Raw genomic sequence first — 21,416 nt, forward strand, 5'->3', positions numbered from 1 at the left:
TAGCCAAATGAAAATATATTTATATATTCCATTGTTGAATTGTTGTGATTTAATTTTCTTTTCTGAACCATGTGCAGATGTTTGGAACCTAGTAGCTTATTTATTCCTCATTTGGATAATGTATTCTTTTTTTTTCCTGCTTTATCTCCCCAACCCCCCCTGTATATAGTTGTATATCTTAGCTGCAGGTCCTTCTAGTTGTAGGATGGATAATGTATTCTTAATTGAGGAATATTTCCTTTTCTACTACATATGGATTTTTAGGCAGGAACAAAATAATTGATCTCTTTTTTCCTGTTAATTATTTGAGAATATCTTGTTCTGTTAGTTCCTAGCTGGCCACTTCACACACAAACAATATGAAAATAGGATAAAAATACCATAGGGATGACACGAAATGAATTGAGGGGTGGGTCAGTGTTTGAAATACATAATAGTCATTTTCAGTTACTCTAATGAGGTCACAAATTTTGTTTTCAGCAAAGAGAAAAACAAAATTAATTGCAAGATTTACAGTGTCCATAAAAGAAAAGCAAAATCCTTGCTAAAGAAAAACTAGCTTTTCCTAGTACTGAAAACCAACACTAATTTCTCCCTTGAGCCCAAAACTTAAGATACTTATTCATACCATCTGTGGAAGTGTATATTTATATTAATAAGACTCTAACAATGAACCCCAAGTAAACCCACTTAAGCAAAAAAGCAGAGCATTATTTATTGTCTCATACATGGAAATGGATAATTATTTACCAATTTCAGGCAGATCTGGGTATACACACTTCGATAATGTCATAAGGAAAATAGTGCCACATTTATGATTTTTTTCCTTTGCTGACCTTCTTCTCAGATAGGGTTTTCCCACGTGATGGTACAACAGCCAAAGTAGCTTTTAGGCTACATTTAGCAACTCTCACCAGAAAGAAGGTGTCCTTTTCCTAAAAAGCCCAGCAAAAACCCTAGAATATCACTTCGTTTGACCAAGTTTAGATAATGTATCTTTCCTTTAGTCAATAGTTGTGATGGTTCTCACATTGGCCAGACATAGATTGCTTATTCATTCTTGAAGCCAGGAGATGAAATCAGCCATGACTAAATTATGTGAACAGAAATGAGGAGGTTGGTTCCTGTGAACACCAGTGCAAGGCCTCATGTACCCAAATTCTCCTGAAGCTTAAACTGATTGCACATAGCTACAGACTGGCCATTATATCTTTACATAGTTGCAGTGCAACTACATTTTTGTAATACTGCATAATTTCTATATAATCAGTGGCCAACAGATTGGCTACTGTTTATGTATTAAGAAATTATACCTAGAATCCGGATATTAGCTCTAATTTTGCAATCCAAAAAGGACATTTTGCTGGATTTTCAGAATGACATGTCCAGGGATATGAGGCATATTCTGCTGTTTTTCAGGGTTTCTGAGGACCTAGACTATCTCTCTCCCTCTCTCAGAGAGATAGAGTGCCATCACCAGAAATCCAAGCACATTTCACTCAGTGGGGAAAGGAGACTGAGATGCCATGCTCAACAAATACTTCCCAGCTTGACATCTCTTCGTATCTATAGTGGGTTGAATAGTAGCCCCAGAAGATATATCTGCTGAGAACCTCAGGATATGCCTTTCTTTGAAATTAAGGTCTTTACAGATATAATTAAGGTAACCCTAAACCTAACATCATCCTAGTTTAGGGTGAGCCATAAATCCAATGACAGGTGTCCTTATGAGAGACAGAAAAAGAGAAGATACATAGAGACATAGGAAAGAAGGAAATGTGATGACTGAGGGAGAAATTGGAGTTATGTTGCCACAAGCCATGGCATGTCAGGAGCCACCAGAAACTGGAAGAGGCAAAGAAGAATTCTCCCCTGAGTCTTCAGAGGGAATGTGGCAGTGCCGACACCTTGATGTTGGACTTCTGGCCTCTAGAACCATGAGAGCATAAATTTCTATTGTTTTAAGTTTGCAGTAATTTGTTGCAGCAGCCCTATAAAACTAACATAGCATCCAGTGCTAAAATGCACCCTTTGCACTTATCAAAGCAAACAGTCAGTTCCTTAAGGTTTACATGTCTTAGCCTTCATTCTTGCAAAATTTTCATCCCAGACTTTTACAAAACTACAACAAAGCCCCAGAAGGAAAAAAAAGACAAGAAGAAGGAATGGAGGCTAGGCCAGAAAAAAAGAAGAGGTGCCTAAAACATTTTAAATTCAGCTCCATGTTTTTCTTCTCCTACCTTTTATACATAAGAAAAAGAAATCAGAACACAATAATTCTTTCTTTGGAATCCAAGTTATCTAATCTGCTTAATTGTCAGATGCTTTAGTGAAAAAATCAATAACAAAGTTCTCCTATCAGTTGTATTACTATTTTTTGTAATGCTCTCCTCTTAAAATTTATTCTGTTCACATTAGCTTATTGGTAGTGGAACTCCGATGAATATGTTGATATGCATTCACTATTTCAGTTTTCCCTCTAAAATAAACACAATTTTATTGCTAGCTCCTCCAAAATCCTCTGTGGTTAAAGGATACTGCCTAGGACAGCTTTTTTCCATATGTTGGCTCAGCATCCCAGACTGCTTTGATCTTAAGGCATCTCAGCATCAACCTGTGCTTCCATAATTGCTGCAACAGGAAAAGACAGCAGAAGAAAGTCTTGCACTGGCAGTTACATACTTCTGCTTGGACATGACACACATCATCCACATTTCATTGGTCAAAGAAAATCACACCTCAAGGTAACAGAGGAGTGAAACCCTCCAGTGTTTCCAGAAGGAGGAGAACAGAAATATTGACAGTGGCTAGCAAAGTAAACAACTGTTTCTCATCTCACCTATTTGAATTCTTGACCACAAGTCTACAAAGTGCCTCAAGTGATATCTTACTTTTCTAATTACTTATTGTTAGACCAGAAACTATAATTACAATTCTAATCTTAGAAAGGAAGTTTTCTGAAAAAGAAAGACTTATCAAGAAATAGTCTTCTCAAGTGTTCTCCCTTGTATTTTAGGTGATGTAAAAATAATATTTCCTTACAAATGAAATTATATTGGTGTCATCGTAGCCAGGTAACTTGAAAATAAAGTTACAATTTCTAAAATCATAGTCATGAAACCAAAACTAATTCCTCAAACTGAATAATCGAAAGATAATCATGTATGTTTTACCAAGATTTTACTGAAAGCAATGATAGTTTTTGTCTCCATTGGAGTGTTTGAAAATTGGAGCCTCCATAAAAAATGAGAATAAACCTGTTATTCTCAGCATGTACAGCATGATGACCTTTGCCTAGTTTTTTCAGATAGAAAACAAAGGTGTGAAGCTGGTAACTTTAATGGATAATTAATATTAACCAAAATTCATGCAATTGCATAACAATAATTATAATCTGGTAAAAGGATTTCAGCATATACAACTTTAACTTTTGAGGATATGACCATTTTTAAGCCAATAAATTTTCTAAATGAATGACTAATTTGAATTGTAAACATACTATGAGATAAGTACCAAAGAAGAAATTTTGTTGTAACTCTATATTATTCTATGCTTTTATTAATACTAAAATATTCAATGAATAACATATTAATTGTAGGAAAGAATAGGTGGAAAAGTAGGAAAATAAAGGAACTGGTTCATCTTTTTAAAGAAGAGAGGAAGTAATACAATACATTACCTGGAAGAAATCTTATAAAGAAAGACAAAACTATTGAAAGTTGTGTTAACTACACAAAGATTCTGAATGGGACAAGAATATTATCTACTAATGGGAAATCCATTCATATTTATATTAAAATAAATACTAAGTAAAAATACCCCTACACAATCATCCTTTCATCCATTCCAGAAGTACTTTTCCATTTAAAAAAATCATTTTTCAAACTTTGTAGTCCTAAACCCACTTCTTTTGGTTTAGCAGTCATTAGCTAATATTTGACATTCACCTCCAAGTTAATACCTTCACTAACCCAGAGAGCTTTTAACCTTTACAACAATAATCATAATACAGAGAGACTTGCTAGATTGTCCTTAGATCCATAATGCATCAATTTAAAATTTTGTTTTTGACAGTGATGAAGTTGTGTGAAGGCATGCCTGAATGTCTTCAGGCAAAATTTAAAAAGCTATTGGGTATTCACCAAATGATGTTCAGTTCCATTGACAATCCTATTGTTAACCTCTCAGTGAAGTTCTGTGAGATAATTGCTTTTTCAACCTGTACAAATTCTTGAAGAAACAGATTGTGCCATTCTAGCTTCAAATGCTAGCCTCTAACTCAAGTTTTTTTGGTTTGATAGAAGAAAATATATGTTTACCTTTTCCATAATGTTTATGATTTTCAGTTTGGCCTCAAAACATAGTTTCCAAAAAAAAAAAAATGGGGGGCTGGCCCGTAACCGAGTGGTTAAGTTCGCGTACTGCGCTTCGCCGGCCCAGGGTTTTCCTGGTTCGGATCCTGAACGTGGACGTGGCACTGCTCCTCGGGCCACGTTGAGACGGCGTCCCACATGCAACAACTAGAAGGACCTGCAACTAAGACATACAACTATGTGGGGCGGGGGGAATTTGGGGGAGATAAAGCAGAAAAAAAAAGATTGGCAACAATTGTTAGCTCAGGTGCCAATCTTCAGGAAAAAAAAAAAAACACATGGTTTCCCCTATCCCTCCCAATTATTGGATCATTTTAATTCCTCATTCTAGGGCTTTTTCTCACCTACTTGATTATATTTTTCTTTAGCTGAGGCAATGAGAATTATACAGTTTTCTGAGTACTATTCACATAAAGAGGGAAAGCTTTCATTTACTTTGTTTCCAGAAAACTTGCTAAAAACAGTCAGCATTTTATTACCTATTTTTAAAGAGTCATGAATAGAATGAGATTTTCCTTGTAGACTCATTGGTCGGACAAAGAAAACCGAAAAAGTAATATTACACCATATCCAACTCTTTTCATAACTCAACTGTTATTTTAAATAGGTTAGAATGTAGTCCCCTTGAAGCCAAGGACCTTGCCTGTCTTGTTTCACTGTTGATGTGCCCCTGGTTCTACAGCAGGGCTTAGTATGTAGTAGGCACTCCATATGTGCTGGTGAAATAGATCCATAAGTAAATATTGAATGTCTCTAGAGGAAATTCTAAGCCTGGACATCACTATTATTAGCAAATGTAGCTATGGGGACACAGTAATGTGAATTGGGGAAGAGAAATTATTTTGTGACTTTCTAATCTATCTTTCCCTATTTTATAATCCTGCAAAGTTTATCTCATATTTAAAGGAACAGGGAAATTTTCTTGGCAACCTGACTCTAAGATTTTTTTTTTGCTGGTTTTTTCCAAGAAACTGGGTATGATAATTAATATTTGAAAAGTTACAGAAACATGCTTACAGCCTATTTCTTACAATGTTCTAAGCAACAGTTCTGTATCGACTCAAATCTCTGGAAACTTAACTACAAAATTGTACTAATTTCTTATAGAATGTTCTCACAAGGGGACTTTCATGGGACTTCTTATGTTTATTTGAATGTTTGCAAACAAAAATATATTCATTTAATACTTGTGTAACTTCAGAGATAAACATAGGAAATAAAATGTAATATTACAGGGCCGACTCCGTGGCCGAGTGGTTAAGTGCACGTGCTCCACTTCAGCGTCCGGGCTTTGGCTGGTTCGGATCCTGGGCGCGGCCATGGCGTCACTTGTCAGGCCACGTTGAGGCGGCGTCCCACATGCCACAACTAGAAGGACCCACAACTAAGATATACAACTACGTACTGGGGGGATTTGGGGAGAAAAAGCAGAAAAGCAAAAAAAAAAAAACAGATTGGCAACAGTTGTTAGGTGCCAATCTTTTAAAAAAAAATTAACATTACACTCTTGAGTGAATGACTAGTAAATTCAATACCTATACCAAATACGTTTCAGCTGGTTTTGCAAAACTGCTATCCAACATACTGTCCAGTTTATTGCTAAACCCTTACATAATGATCAGTAACCAACTCTTCCTGGAATTTACAACAAGATGAAAGTTTTTTTCTCTCCTGAAGAATTGATATAGAGAATTTCCTTTTATTGTTATTTTTCATATTTCTGTATTTACTCCCAGCAAGGCATTAGGATTTGCATTCAGCCTATGTTTACTTTTTGGATAAATTACTCCCAGCCTTTTCTTGATTTTACTTTGTCTTTTAAACAGATTTTTAAAAATTTGCTCTTGCAAATTTCTTCCATTGTAAACTACCTTAAATATTTTATCAAATGCAATAAAGTGCATTAGGACAAGCAAGTTAGGATATCCTTGGGTAGTTTGGAGAAAACTTAGTAAAATACTGAACTTAGTTTTTCTGAGCCTCAGCACCTCCATCTGTAAAGTGAGACTAAAGTATCCACTTCACAAAGTTATCAAAAAGGTCGAGAGAAGGAAAAATAAAGGGTTTAGAACATTGGTGAGTAAATGGATGGTGTTCACTAAGTATTCCTAAGCTGATCCTCTAAATAGCAAATTATCCCACATTAAGCCTTCTAGACCCAGAAGAACTCAGGTCACTGGCATCAGGGAATTGTGCATAATGACAATGAAGTAATGGTTGTACGTTTTAACTTGGAAAATAAAATATCATCCAATAAATATATTTTAAATTACATATGCTTAAGATGATTTTTTTATTACCCATTTTTAAACTTAAAACTTCAAGGGAAGGCAGATGGTTTCTGTAACTTTCCCGATAATTATTTGTCCAGGGCATGACATTTCACTACGAGATAAAAGGTAATAAATAAACCTGAAAATGTCACTGTATTTGACTACGCTGAGATCGTGTGTTAGAGATGATCAAGACTACTTAGTATTTCAGTATTTTTTTGACAGTATCCTACTATTTCAGTCAAAGAATATGACAATTCGTCCTATTTGATTTTTTGTTTGTTTCTAAGTTCCATTCAAGGCACAGCTGCAAGTAATAAATAAATATCTACATTAAATGGTAAGATTTATTTCAATTTTAGTGAACACTTTGAACACCTTTTTAAAACTGATATTTGAAAAGATGGTTAGATAAGTTAAATTTTTTTAAAAAATAGAGCCAAAGCTTGAAATTTAGACTTACATTACCGGAAAGGTCCAAATTTGTTTCTGGATGTTCATTCTCTTGCAGTGTGTTCGGACCGGGAGGAACACAGGGACTGAAGGCCATGAGGTCGGTCTTGGGTGGCCCCTCTCCAGAACACACCTTCTGCCTCCTCTGCTGCGAGTACGACCAGCTCCCCACCGCGCTGGAGCACACCAGCCTGGGCTTCCCCGGCCCGCAAGCACCCTCGGAGGGCAGTGCCGAGCACCGCAGCGCCGTGTACAGCAGCAGCGTGAGCACCAACAGGCTGGACACCGCGCAGATGGCGATGATCAGGTACACGTTGACATCCACCAGCGCCGTCTCTGCGCTCGAGGCGCCCACCTGCGCCCACGACGAGGCCTTTGGCGCCTGGCCGCTCTCCACTAATGACAGTAGCACAGTGACCGTGGCCGTCAGCGCCGGCTCGCCGTGGTCCTTCACCAGCACCAACAGGCGCTGGCGCGGCGAGTCCGCCTCGTCCAGGGCGCGAGTCGTGCTGATCTCGCCCGTGTACAGCCCCACGCGGAACGGGCTGCGCCCGCCACCCGCCGCCGGCTGCAGCTCGAAAGACAGCCACGCGTTGTAGCCAGAGTCCGCGTCCACCGCGCGCACCTTCGCCACCACGTGGCCCGCGCCCACCGACCGCGACACCAGCTCGCTCACCGCGCCGGCCCCGCCGCCCGCCCCAGGCGGCAGCAGCGCGGGCGCGTTGTCGTTCTCGTCCAGCACGAACACCTGCAGCGTCACGTTGCTGCCCAGAGGCGGCACGCCCGCGTCGCGCGCGCTCACCTGGAACTGCAGCAGCTCCAGCTCCTCGTGGTCCAGCGGCTGCAGCGCGTATACCTTGCCGCTCTCCGCGTGCACCGACACGTAGCTCGACAGCGCACGCTCGCCCACGCGCCGCTCCACCAGCGAGTAGGACACCCGCGCGTTCTCCTGCGCGTCAGCGTCCCGCGCAGACACCGTGAAGATGTGGCTGCCAGGCGGGTTGTTCTCCTTCACGAACACCGTGTACTCGGGCTGCGCGAACGCTGGTGCGTTGTCGTTCACGTCGGCCACCTCCACGGACACGCTGGCCGTGGCCGACAGTGAAGGCGAGCCCCCGTCCTGCGCTATCACCACCACCTCATAGTTCTCCATGCTCTCGCGGTCCAAGGCGCTGTCCAGCACCAGCGAATAGTAATTCTTGAAAGTGGACACCAGCTTGAAGGGGACATGAGGCGTCAGGGAGCAGGTCACCTGGCCGTTGACACCGGAGTCACGGTCGGACACGGAGATGAAGGCTATGACCGTGCTGAGTGGAGCGTCCTCCCTGACCGGCAACGACAGGGACGTGACCGCCAATTCTGGAGCATTATCATTTACATCCAGCACTTTCACTAAAACCTTGCAGTGATTTGACATTGGAGGACTTCCTTTATCAACTGCTTTTACCTGAATTTCGTAGGATTTTGCTTCTTCATAATCCAGTCTGCCAATTAGCCTAATTTCTCCTGAACTGAGATCAATTTTGAAGTGTTTTTGAATGTTGAGAGGAACATCATTGCCAAAGGAAAACACAATTTCCCCATTTACACCTTCGTCAGCGTCAGAGGCGTTTAATGTGGTCACTAATGTTCCATTTGCCGTAGTCTCTAATAAGTGGACTCTGTACACGGCCTGAGCAAACAATGGGGCGTTATCATTAACGTCGAGCACCGTGATCAGCAGTTTAACTGTACTTGCCAGCTCTGGTTTGCCCCCGTCAGTGGCTGTCAATAATAAATGAAGTTCTGGTGTTTCTTCCCTGTCCAAAGATTTCCTCAATTCAAGCGAAAGTGACTTACTCAGTTCATCACTTGCCTGTACATCCAAAGAGAAATAATCACTGGGGCTGAGGGTGTACGTTAGAAGAGCGTTGGTACCAATGTCTGCATCAGCAGCGCCCTCTATCGGGAAGCGTGAATCCAGCAGTCTAGATTCAGGAATAAATAACCTTTGTTCTCTCTCTCTGAAGACCGGTGGATTATCGTTAATGTCCTTCACCTCCACCTCCACATGGAAAACCTGCAGCGGCCGGTCCACCATCACCTCCAGGTGGATGCTGCACTCCAGGCTCTGTCCGCACAGCTCCTCGCGATCGATCCGAGAATTCACAAACAAAATGCCATTCTGCAGATTTACCTCCAGAAGGTCCCCGCGGCCTTTGGACGCCACCCGGAACAGGCGCGGCACCAGCTCCGCCAGCTCCAGCCCCAGGTCCTGGGCGATGCGGCCCACGAAGGTGCCGTGTTTGGCCTCCTCGGAGACCGAGTAGTGGACCTGCCCGCTCCCAGCCTCCCAGGCAGCAAAGAGCAGAAGTGAGAGCAGCAGGGGCCGGGCTCCCTTGCCTCCTCGCCTGGAAAACAGCATCGCAAAAGCGCTACACCTTTCGTACCGCTCTCACTTTACTTCAAAAAGCATGCTTTTTTTATTCTATATTTTCAGTAATTAATCTCCTTACCGTTTTTGTCTTCTCTCGGATTGTGACAAAATGGAGCTTCCTCCTTTAGTTTTCGGCGATCTGTACAGTTCCATCGACAAGACTTGTGGTATACAGCGACATCATGTGGCTAATGGTGTGGTTTTTAGATCCGTTCATTGATTTCCAAAATAGTCTCTACATTCGATATCTACTCAATGCAATCATTTTCAATTTTATGTCCTTCAAGGACTGGGACATTTCAAATCTCACTTGAGAGTATCTAGTTCAGTATTTTTCCTTTAGCAGTTTTCACAATGATATTACAATTGGATTTTGGGAAAATCAAGACATGCCTAAGTAACCTTACCTCTTTGTATTTAAAACAATTTATCAGCTCATATGTTTTTATTACTAAATATTTGACACTGAATACTGGAGTTGTAAAATAAGGCACTTTGACCACTGAAGTTCACCTTATTCTGGGATAATTTGGGTATTTATTTTTTAAATGACATAATATATCATTACCATGTACTTACATATGAAATTTTAAGAAATTTCCTACATTTAAAATTCAATGTTGTATGAACAACTTCATCATTTTCTGATACTTTAAATCTTAGAATAATGATATTTGGGGCATTTCCACTTGTTATGTAACATCGAAGTGATGAACTTAAAACTTTGACCCCCAAAAGTCATTATTCCAAATTCAATGTGACCATTGGATCTTTATTCCTGCATCAAATTTTCAGCCATACTTTTTGGCTAAGATAAAACATCGTCATATTTCAATAAAAATAATATGAATATTGAATCAATATCAAGTACACATATCTGAGAATTTTATAATAATCCAAAGTTAAAACTTCAAATGTAAATCTAATGTGAAGATTAGGTTTTCAGAAGAAACTACTTGAGACTAATCTGTTAATAAAATTTTCCTTCAACTTCAGCCCAATTCACAATCAGAACCCCATAGCAACACCAAAATTTGACTAAGAAATGTGGTCTGAATAAACTATCACTAGGTAATTTTTAAAAGAATGGCCTAACAGTTCAACTTTAAGTACTATGGATATTTAAGGACATTAATATAAACAAGGATTAATCTATTATGTCTTCATAATTAGAAAGCCCAAATCATTGTTTATTTGATAATTAAACTATAGATAAAACATGATGCTATTTTATTTTTTAAAAAACAGCTATAATTTTAATAGTAGTTCAGTATAGTAATTACTGTATTACAAAAGGTACAGCAATGTAAGATACATCAATATCTTCTTATTCTCAGAATTAAGCAAATTCAGAACTTGGAGGGGGCAGCCCAGTGGCATAGTGGCTAAGTTCTCAGGCTCTGCTTTAGCAGCCCAGGTTCCCCGGTTAGATCCTGGGCATGGACCTACACACTGCTCATCAAGCCATGCTGTGGCAGCATCCCACACAGAAGAACTAGAAGGACTTACAAATAGGACATACAACTATGTACTTGGGCTTTGGGAAGAAAAAAAGAGGAAGATCAGCAACAGATGTTAGCTCAGGGCTAATCTTCCTCACAATAAAAAAAAAAAAAGAACTTGGAACTTTTCTAAGTGTCAGTAAACTTAGACAATACTGTCAATATTTGAACGTGTAGGTACTTTAATGTTATAAATTTCTTTGTGATACATTTTATTACTATGAAGACTATATAGAATAAGTGCTAACCACAATCCACTGACATTCAAATATTTCAAAAACAAGACTATTGAATTAAATATACTTTGTTTTCTATAGTTAGCTTATTTTACCTTTAAAAATGTCTATATTTAACCAAAAATTATATAATTATCATGCTTTAATACTAAGAACTACAATAATCTTTAAGTATAATTTCAACCACAAACCAGATTGTAATGTTTCATGCTCTGTCTTCCTTTTGATGAAAACTGTTCAATTTGAAAACGTTCTCAATATTAGAAAAATGTCATTTACAATGATCAGATGACACTTCTTTGAAACATAAAATGATGGTTAACCATGGACTTCATTATCATGGTAGTGATCATGAAAATAGAAGGCTACATAATACTATCCTAAAGGGAAAAATATGGGAGTTTAACGACTTGAAAAAAAATTTTATCAGACAAAGCTGTTAAAGAAGCAAAGTGTCTGTATATTATTGAAGTTAAGCTAGTATAAACTAAAATTAGAGTGTTATAACTTTAAGATATTAAATATACTCTCTACAGTAACCACAAAGAAAATAGCTATAGAATCTGAATAGACACATAACTAGTAAAGAGATTGAATCAGTAATTTTAAAAAGTTTCCCAAAAAAGAAAATTCTTTGACCCAACGGCTTCACTGGTGAATTATACCAAACATTTAAAGAAGAAATAATATGAATATTTCTCAAAATTTTACCAAAAAAAATTTGAATACAAGGGAATACTTTTAACTCATGCTTTGAGGCCAGCACTACCCTGATACCAAAGTCAAAGACACTACAAGAAAACTGCAGATCAATATTCCTTATGAACGTTGATGCTAAAACCCTCAAAAAATATTAGAAAACTTAGTTCAGCAACATGTTAAAAGGATTATAAACCATGAGCAAGGGATTTGTTCCTGGAATGCAAGGATGGTGCAACATACATCAATCGATCAATGTAATACACTGCATTAACAAAATAAAGGGAAAAAACACACATGATCATCTTCAATAGATTCAGAAAAATTATTTGACAAAATTCAACACCCTTTCGTGATAAAAACACTCAAAATTTTAAGAATAGAAGGAAACTACCTCAGCATAATAAAATGCCAAAAACCCACAGTGAACATTTTATCAATGATGAAAGAATGAAAGCTTTTCCTCTAATATCAGGAACAAGGCAAGGATTACCTCTTCTATTCAACATAGTACTGGATGTTCCAGGCATAGAAACTGGGCAAGAAAAATAAAATAAAAGGCAACCAAATTGTGAAGGAAAAAGTAAACATCTTTGTTCACAGATGATATGATCTCATATGTAGAAATCCCAGAAGATTACACAAAAAAACTTAAAATTAATAAATGAATTAACCAAAGTAGCAGGATACAAAGTTGACACACAAGAATTAGTTGCATTACCATACACTGAGTGAGAAATTTGAACAGGAGATGAAGAAAACAATTTGATTTAGAATATCATTAAAAAATCAGGAATTAACTGAGGTGAAGGATTTGGATGGTGAAAGCAACAAAAACATTTCTGAAAGAAATTAAAAAACACATAAATAAATGGAAAGACATGTCATGTTTATGTATCAGAAGACTTATTATTGTTAAGATGTCAATAATATCCAAAGTGATCTATAGATTTAATATAATCCCTATCAAGATACTGATGATGTTTTTTGCAGAAGTAGAAAAACTCATTTTAAAATTCTTACAGAATCTCAAAGGACCCCAGATAGCCAAAACAATCCTTAAAAAGAATAACAAAGCAGAAGGACTCATACTTCCTGATTTCAAAACTTACTACAAAGCTACAGTAATCAAAACTGTGTGGTACTGGCATAAAGACAGACCAATGGAATAGAATGGAGAGTCCAGAAATAAATCACATATATGGTGAAATGATTTTCAACAAGGGTGCCAAGCCTATTTAATGAGAGGAAAGACAGTCTTTTCAACAAATGCTGCTGAGAAAACAGAATATCCACGTGCAAAAGAATGAAGTTATACCCTTACCTAACACCACATACAAAAATTAATTCAAAATGGATCCATGACCTAAATGTAAGACCTAAAACTATATAACTCCTAGAAGAAAACAGGTCAAAAGCTTCATGACATTGGGTTTGGTAGTGATTTCTTGGATATGATACCAAAGGCACAGGCAACGAAAGAAAATATAGACAAATTAGACTTCATAAAAATTGAAAATTTTTCCATGAAAAGACACTATCGAGAACTTCCAGTTTCTAGTTCTGAATATAAGGAGCTTGGAAATCACCACTCCATCCTAATAACAAGTGAAAAGCTGAACAAACTGAAAAATCAACAACTTTTCCTGGATGTATAAGATAGGAAAGGACACAGGACAAATCACTGCCCCCAAGACTACAGAGACAGGTAGGGAAATACATGGTGTCACAGACTACTAGTGCAGAGACTCAAGAGTGGGAACCAGTGCTGGAGTAGGGAAATCTGAACTGTAATGGACAAATTGCTGGTAGCTCATTGTGGACAAGACTGAAAGTTGAAAACTCCAGGAGGAAGCAGTCATGGGGGGCCCCCAGAATATTTTGAGATTTACCTCCAGGAGCTTGAACAGATTCCCACAGTTAGATATCAGAGAAAAATCCTCTCATGCTTCTGGCAGTGGGAGGGGGAAAAGAACCATTTTGAAATACTCAGAGCACCCTGTTCTTCTTAACAAGGCATTCCCTCAGGGGAAACTAATGAGATACTAACCTCTTGGGTTATTATCAGAGCCTAACTGATCTGGGGGAAGAGAAATACCCAATTCCAACAGGCTCTAGCCTTCCATGAGGGAGGAGGAAAATACCCAACTACAGAGCATTCTAGCCATCCTGTCTGACCTGGAGGGAGGGTAGAAAAAACTGAGAAACACTCGTAAAGTTCACAGTCTAGATGCATAAGCTCAGGAAAAGACTGAGAATCATAGAACTATAGAATGCTTCCCTTCCTCCCTAAGCCTCACCACCATGTAATTACAGATCTATTTACAGCAGTTCCTTGTACCTGATACATCATGTCCAGCTGTCAAGAAAAAATTACGAGGCACATCAAAAGGCAAAAAAAGAAAACTACAACTTGAAGAGACAGAGTCAACATCAGAACCAGACATGACAGGGATGTTGGAATTATCAGACTGGGAGTTTAAAAGAACTATGATTAATATGCTAAGGGCTCCAATGGATAAAGTAGACAGCATGCAAGAGCAGATGGGTGATGTAAATGGAGAGATGGAAATCCTAAGAAAGAACCAAAAAGAAACGCTAGAGACAAAAAACACTGTAGCAGAAATGGAAGCTGCCTTTAATGGGCTCATTAGTAGACTGAACATGGCAGAGGAAAGAATCTCTGAGCTAGGGGATATATCAACAGGATCCTCAAAAACCAAAAAGCAAAGAGAACAAAGACTGAAAACACAGAACAGAATATCCAAGAACTGTAGGACAACAACAAAAGGTATAACATATATGTAAGGGGAATACCAGAAGAAAGACAGAAAAAAAGAGAAGAAATATTGGAAATAATAATGACTGAGGGGCCGGCCGGTGTTGCAGCAGTTAACTTTGCATGTTCTGCTTCTCAGCAGCCCGGGGTTCGCCAGTTCAGATCCCGGGTGCAGACATGGCACCACTTGACAAAAAGCCATGCTGTGGTAGGCGTCCCACATATAAAGCAGAGGAAGATGGGCATGGATGTTAGGTCAGGGCCAGTCTTCCTCAGCAAACAGAGGAAGATTGGCAGTGGTTAGTTCAGGGCTAACCTTCCTCAAAAAAAAAAAATAATGACCAAGAATTTCGCCCAAATTAATGTCAGACACTAAATCACAGATCTATAAAGCTCAGAATAACACCAAGCAGGATAAATACCAAAAAATCTACACCTAGGAGTATCAATTTCAAACTACAGAAAATCAAACATTAAAAGCTAACACTGAAAGAAGCCAGAGGGGAAAAAACATCTTACCTATAGAGGAACAAAGATAAAAATTACATCCAACTTCTCCTCAAACACCATGAGAACTTCCTCAACTTGATAAAGAGCTTCGATGACAACCCACAGCTAACATTATACTTAATTGTGAAGAATTGAATGTTTTCACCCCAAGATTTGGAAAAAGGCCAGGATGTGTGATCTCACTAGTTTTATTTAGCATAGTGCTGGAAGTTCTACCCCGTGTAATAAAGTGAGAAAAGGAAATAAGAAGCGTACAGATGAGAAAGAAAGAAATAAAACTGTTGCTATTTACAAATGACACAATTGTGTACATTAAAATCCCAAGGAATTAAAAAAAACCTCCAAGAATAAGTGAGTTCAGCAATGTCACAGAATGCAAGATAAACATACAAAAATGAATTGTATCTCCATATACTAAAAATGAAAATACACATATCAAAATTAAGCTTAAAATATAATACCACTCACATTAGCTCAAGAAAAGATACCTAGGTGTAAATGTAACAAAATATGTATAGGATTTGAATTCTGAAAACTACACAAAACAGCGATGAAAGAAATCAAAGAATATTTAAATAAATGGAGAGAAATGCTACATTTATGAATTGGGTGACTCAGCATGTCATGGTGAGATGCCAATTTCTCCTGAATTAATATATAGAATTAACACAATTCCTACCAAAATCCCAGCAAGATTTTCCATAGATATAAAAGAGATTATATGGAATGGTAAAGGAACTAGCATGCCTAAAGCAATTTTTAAAAACAAGAAATAAGTAGGAGGAATTACTGTACCCTATTTTAAGATTTATTTTATAGCTACAGAAATCAAAACTGTGTTATTGGCAGATGAATAGACACATATATCAATGGAACAAAATAAACAATCCAAAAATAGACCCATGCAAATGTGCTGAACCAAATGAATTTTGGCAAAGATGCAAAAGTGATTAAATGCAGGAAAGATAGCTTTTTCTTTTCTTTTTTTTGTTTGAGGAAGATCATCGCTGAGCTAACATCTGTGCCAAAAAGAGAGGTTTTCAACAAATGATGTTGGAATGATTGGACTTTGTTAGGCAAAAAAAATAAGCATTGGGGCCAGCCCGGTGGCATAGTGGTGAAGTTCACACACTCTGCTTCGGTGGTCCAGGGTTTGCAGGTCCAGATCCCAGGCATGGACCTACACGCTGCTCATCAAGCCACACTGTGGCAGCATCCCACATACAATATAGAGGAAGATTGGCACAGATGTTATCTCAGGGACAATCTTCCTCAAGCAAAAAGAGGAGGATTAGCAATGGATGATAGCTTAGGGCCAATCTTCCTCACCAAAAAAATAAAATAAGTATTGACATAAGTCTCACATCTTATACTAAAATTAATTTTAAATGGATCACACTTAAAAGTAAAATATAAAACTCTAAAACTTTTAGAAAAAACATAGGAGAAAATTTTCAGGATCTAAGGTTAGGCAAAAAGTTCTTAGACTCAACGTGAAAAGCACAGTCTATAAAAGAAAAAATTGATAAATTGGACTTCATCAAAATTTAAGAACTTTACCTTTGTGAAATATCATATTTAGAGTATGACAAGAAAAACTACATATTTTGGAGAAATGGCAAGCACATATCTGACAAAGGACTTGCATCTAGAATATATAATGGACCATCAAAACTCAACAGTAAAAAATCAAACAGCCCAGTTAGAACCTGGGCAAAAGACATGAAGACACATTTCACCAAAGAAGATATACAGATGGCAAAGAAACACCGGAAAATATTGTCAACACCAGTAGCTATTGGGGAAATGGAAATTAAAACTACAATGAAATATCATTACACATCTATCAGAATGGCTCATATTAAAAATTGTCATGTCAAATGTTAGTGAGAATGCAGAGAAACTAGATCACTCGTACATGGCTGGTGAGAACGTAAAATACCACAGCCACTCTGGAAAACAGTTTGGCAAATTCTTTTTAAAGAAATAAACATAGGGCCAGCCCCTGTGGCCTAGTGGTTAAGTTTGGCATGCTTGGCTTTGGTTCCTGGGCGTGCACCTACACCACTCATCTGTCAGTGGCCATGCTGTGGCGGTGGCTCACATACAAAAAGTGGATTGGCAACAGATGTTAGTTCAGGGAAAATCTTCCTCAGCAAAAAAAATAAAGTAAAATAAAATAGACATAGACTTGTAACTGCACTCCTGGGCATTTATCTCAGAGAAATGAAACCTTATGTTCACACAAAAACCTTTGCATGAATGTTGATAGCAGCATTATTTATAATATCCAAAAAATTAAAAACAACTCAGATGTTCTTCAATGGGAGAATGGTAAAACTATGGTATCTCCATATCATGGAATTGTATTCAGTAATAAATAGGAACTAATAATTGATACATGCAACAACCTGGATTATTTTCCAGAGAATTACACCAAGTGAAGAAAAAAAACTAATGCTAAAAGGTTACATATTGTATTATTCCTCTTATATATCATTCTTGAAATGACAATATTTTAGAAACAGGTAACAAATTAGTCATTGCAGGGACCAAGGAATAAGTGAGTGTGAGTATAAAAGGGCAACATGAGGGATCCTTATGATGATGGAAATGTTCAATATCTTGACTGCATTAACATCAATATCCTGGATGTGATATTGTACTATAGTGTTGCAAGATGTTACCATTGGGGGAAATTGGGTAAAGGGTAGGGGGAATTATTATTTCTTACAACTGCATGTGAATCTATAATTATCTCAAGTAAAAAGTTTTATTATAAAATCAGGAGTGATGCCAGCAAACTGGTAGCCTAGGAAGTTCCAAGTTCTCATTCCCTCACAAAAACATCCAAAAAACAACCAGAAGCTGTCTGAATCAACCTTGTAGGAGCTCTGGAAAACAGTCAAAGGTTTACAGCAACCAAGCAAATGCCCAATCAGGAAAAAGCCATCTTCAAAATAGTAAGACAGTTTTATGGTGATTTTACTCATCCTTGCCCCACCCCCTCCCTGGCATAGCATCACACTTAGTCATGAACAGATGGCAGCCCAGTTTCTAGTTGCCTTCCTTGAACTAGAGGGAGCAGAGCAGACTTTATTTGCAAGTTATTGGGTGTATCTGTTCTAATTTGTCTGTGGGATACCTAAAGAACAGAAGCGAGGCATTTGCTATTTTGTGTAACTCACTGCGCATGTGGGAAAAATGATGGGCACCATTCATCAAAGTGAACTACAAACCCACTGACACCTGGGGCAAGAGATTATGTATAGAGTCATACAAGAGGCCATCTAAGACCTGAAAGAGAAGCTGAGGTGAGACTTTTTTAAAAAATTAAGACATTCAAAAGCAGCTGCTTATGGGAGAATTCAGAAAGCCATGTGCATATCCAGGCAAGATGCATGTTCAGAAAAGTCCTGAGAAGACCTTAAGCTATCATCTTGGGCTGATCCCTAGGGACAGAACAAGCCCAGCTAAGTGATGAAGAAGTGCCTTAACATAGAGCCAATTTGCTAAGACTGGGAGAGGGGCTGTTCTTGCTGTCTTTCTCTTTTGTTTTTATTTTTGTTTGTTTGTCTCAGCTCCTGTCATTCAAGGAATTCTCTATCAAAACATTAGTTGAACATGAGCTAAAGGAACAGAGACTTCAGTGATCATACTCAACAAGGGATAGTCTTTGAAAAAAAGTTTAGAAAATTCTCAAAACAAAAGTCTACCACAGTCTTCAACAATTAAAAAAAAAAAAACAGCAAACTCCGAGGAAGGGGGATAATCTGATTTCCAGAGTTACCAGGTAATAGCTAAGTATCCAATTAAAAAAAAATTACAGGGCATACAAAAAAAAATAGGAAAACATGGCTTATTCAAGAAAACAAAATTAATTGGCAGAAATCATCCCTGAGGGAGCCCAGACATCGGACTTAATGGACAAAGATTTTTAAATAACTGTTTTAAATATGTTAAAAGAGCTAAGGAAAAACATGGACAAAGAAGTAAGGGAAATCAGGAGAATGATATATCAACAAAGTGAGACTATCAACACAAGGATAGAAATTCTGAAAAGGAACCAAACGAATTCTGTAGCTAAAAAATACCACTGAAATGAAAAACTTACCAGAGGGGTCCAACAGCAGATTTGAGTAGGCAGAAAAAAAGTCAGCAAACTCAAAGAGGGGACAACAGAGTTTATTGTCTGAGGAACAGAGGAAAAAAAGATTGAAGTTTCCCCTAAGGGACTTATGGAACACCATCAAGAATAAAAATACATGCGTTATTAGAGTCCCAGAAGGAAAAAAGAAAGACAAATGGGTACAAATATTATTTGAAAACTTAATGGCCAAAACCTTCCTAAATTTGATGAAAGACGTTATCTACAAAACCAAGAATCTCAATGACTTCCAAGTAGGATAAATTTCAAGAAATTCACACTAAGACATATTATTATCAAATTGTCAAAAGACAAGGAATCTTGAAAGCAGCAAAAAAGAAGCTACTCAGCATGTACAAGGAATGCTCAATAAAATTATCAACTGACTTCTTATCAAAAACCTTTAAGCCAGAAGGCAGTGGGACAATATATTTACAATGCTGAAAGAAAATCTGTCAACCAAAAATTATATATTTGGCAAATTGTCCTTCAAAAGTGAATGAGAAGTTAAGACACTCCAAGATAAACACAAGGGAGTTCATTACCACTATACCTACCCTACGAGAAATGTTAAAGAGAGTCCTTTAGGTTGAAATTAAAGGATGCTAGACAGTAACTTGAATTTGAATGAAGATACAAATATCTTCAGCAAATGAAAATAGATAGGCATATACAAAAGCTAATATTGTAATTTTGGTTAGTAACTCCCTTTTTGTTTTCTACATAATTTAAAAGACAAATGCATAAAAAATAATTTAAATCTATGTTATCAGCACACAATGTATAAAGACGTAATGTGACACATCAAAACATAAAAGGGGGAAGATGGAGCTGCATAGGAGGAGAGTTCTTGTATGTGATTCAAGTTAACTTGGTATCAACTCAAATGAGATCACCATAACTTGAGGGTCTTATATGTAATCCCCATGGTAATCACAAAGATAATATCTACAGGGAAAAACACAGAGGAAATGGGAAGGGAATCAATACATGTGACTACGAAAAATCAACTAAACACAAAGGAAGATGTTATTGGAGTAAATGAGGGACAAAAAAAAAAGCTGTGAGACATACATAAAATAAATAGTAAAGTGGCAGAAGTAAATGCTTCCTTATCAGTACACTATTATTGTAAATGTAAATGGATTAAATTCTCTATTCAAAAGGCAAAGATTTGCAGAATGGATTTTCAAAAAATGATCCAATTCTATACTTTCTACATAGGCAGCATAGAATTTTTTTGGTTTTTGTTTTATTGAGGTCACATTGGTTTATAACATTATGTAAATTTCAGGTGTGCATCATTATCTTTCAACTTCTGTATAGACTGCATCATGTTTACTACCGAAAGTTTAACTTCCATCCATCACCATACGTATGTGCCCTGTTACCCCTTTGTCCTCCCCCCAGTCCTGTTCACCTCTGGTAACTACCAATCTGTTTCCATATCTATGTGTTTGTTTATCTTCCACATATGAATGAAATCACTGGTATTTTTCTTTCTCTGTCTGACTTATTTCACTTAGCATAATATCCTCAAGATCCATCCATATTGTCATAAATGGCATGATTTCATCTTTTTTAATGGCCTGATAGTACTCTATTATATATACCATATTTTCTTTATCTATTAATCCATTCGTGGGCACTTAGGTTGCTTCAAAGTCTTGGCTATTGTGAATAATGCTGCAATAAGCATAAGGATGAATATATATTTTCAAATTAGTATTTTTATGTTCTTTGGATAAATACCCAGAAGTGGAATAGCTGGATTATATGGTTTTTCTATTCTTAATGTTTTGAGAAATCTCCATACTGTTTTCCATAGTGGCTGCAGCAGTTTGCATTCCCACCAGCAGTGTATGAGCGTTCCCTTTTCACCACATCCTCTCCAACAATTGTTATTTCTTGTCTCTTTAATAATAGCCATTCTGACTGTGGTTTTGATTTGTATTTCCCTAATAATTAGAGATTTTTGGCAATTTTTCATGTACCTGTTGGCCATCTGTAAATTTTCTCTGGAAAAAT

This window comes from Equus caballus, chromosome 14, assembly GCF_041296265.1.
Source record: "Equus caballus isolate H_3958 breed thoroughbred chromosome 14, TB-T2T, whole genome shotgun sequence".
Taxonomy (NCBI): domain Eukaryota; kingdom Metazoa; phylum Chordata; class Mammalia; order Perissodactyla; family Equidae; genus Equus; species Equus caballus.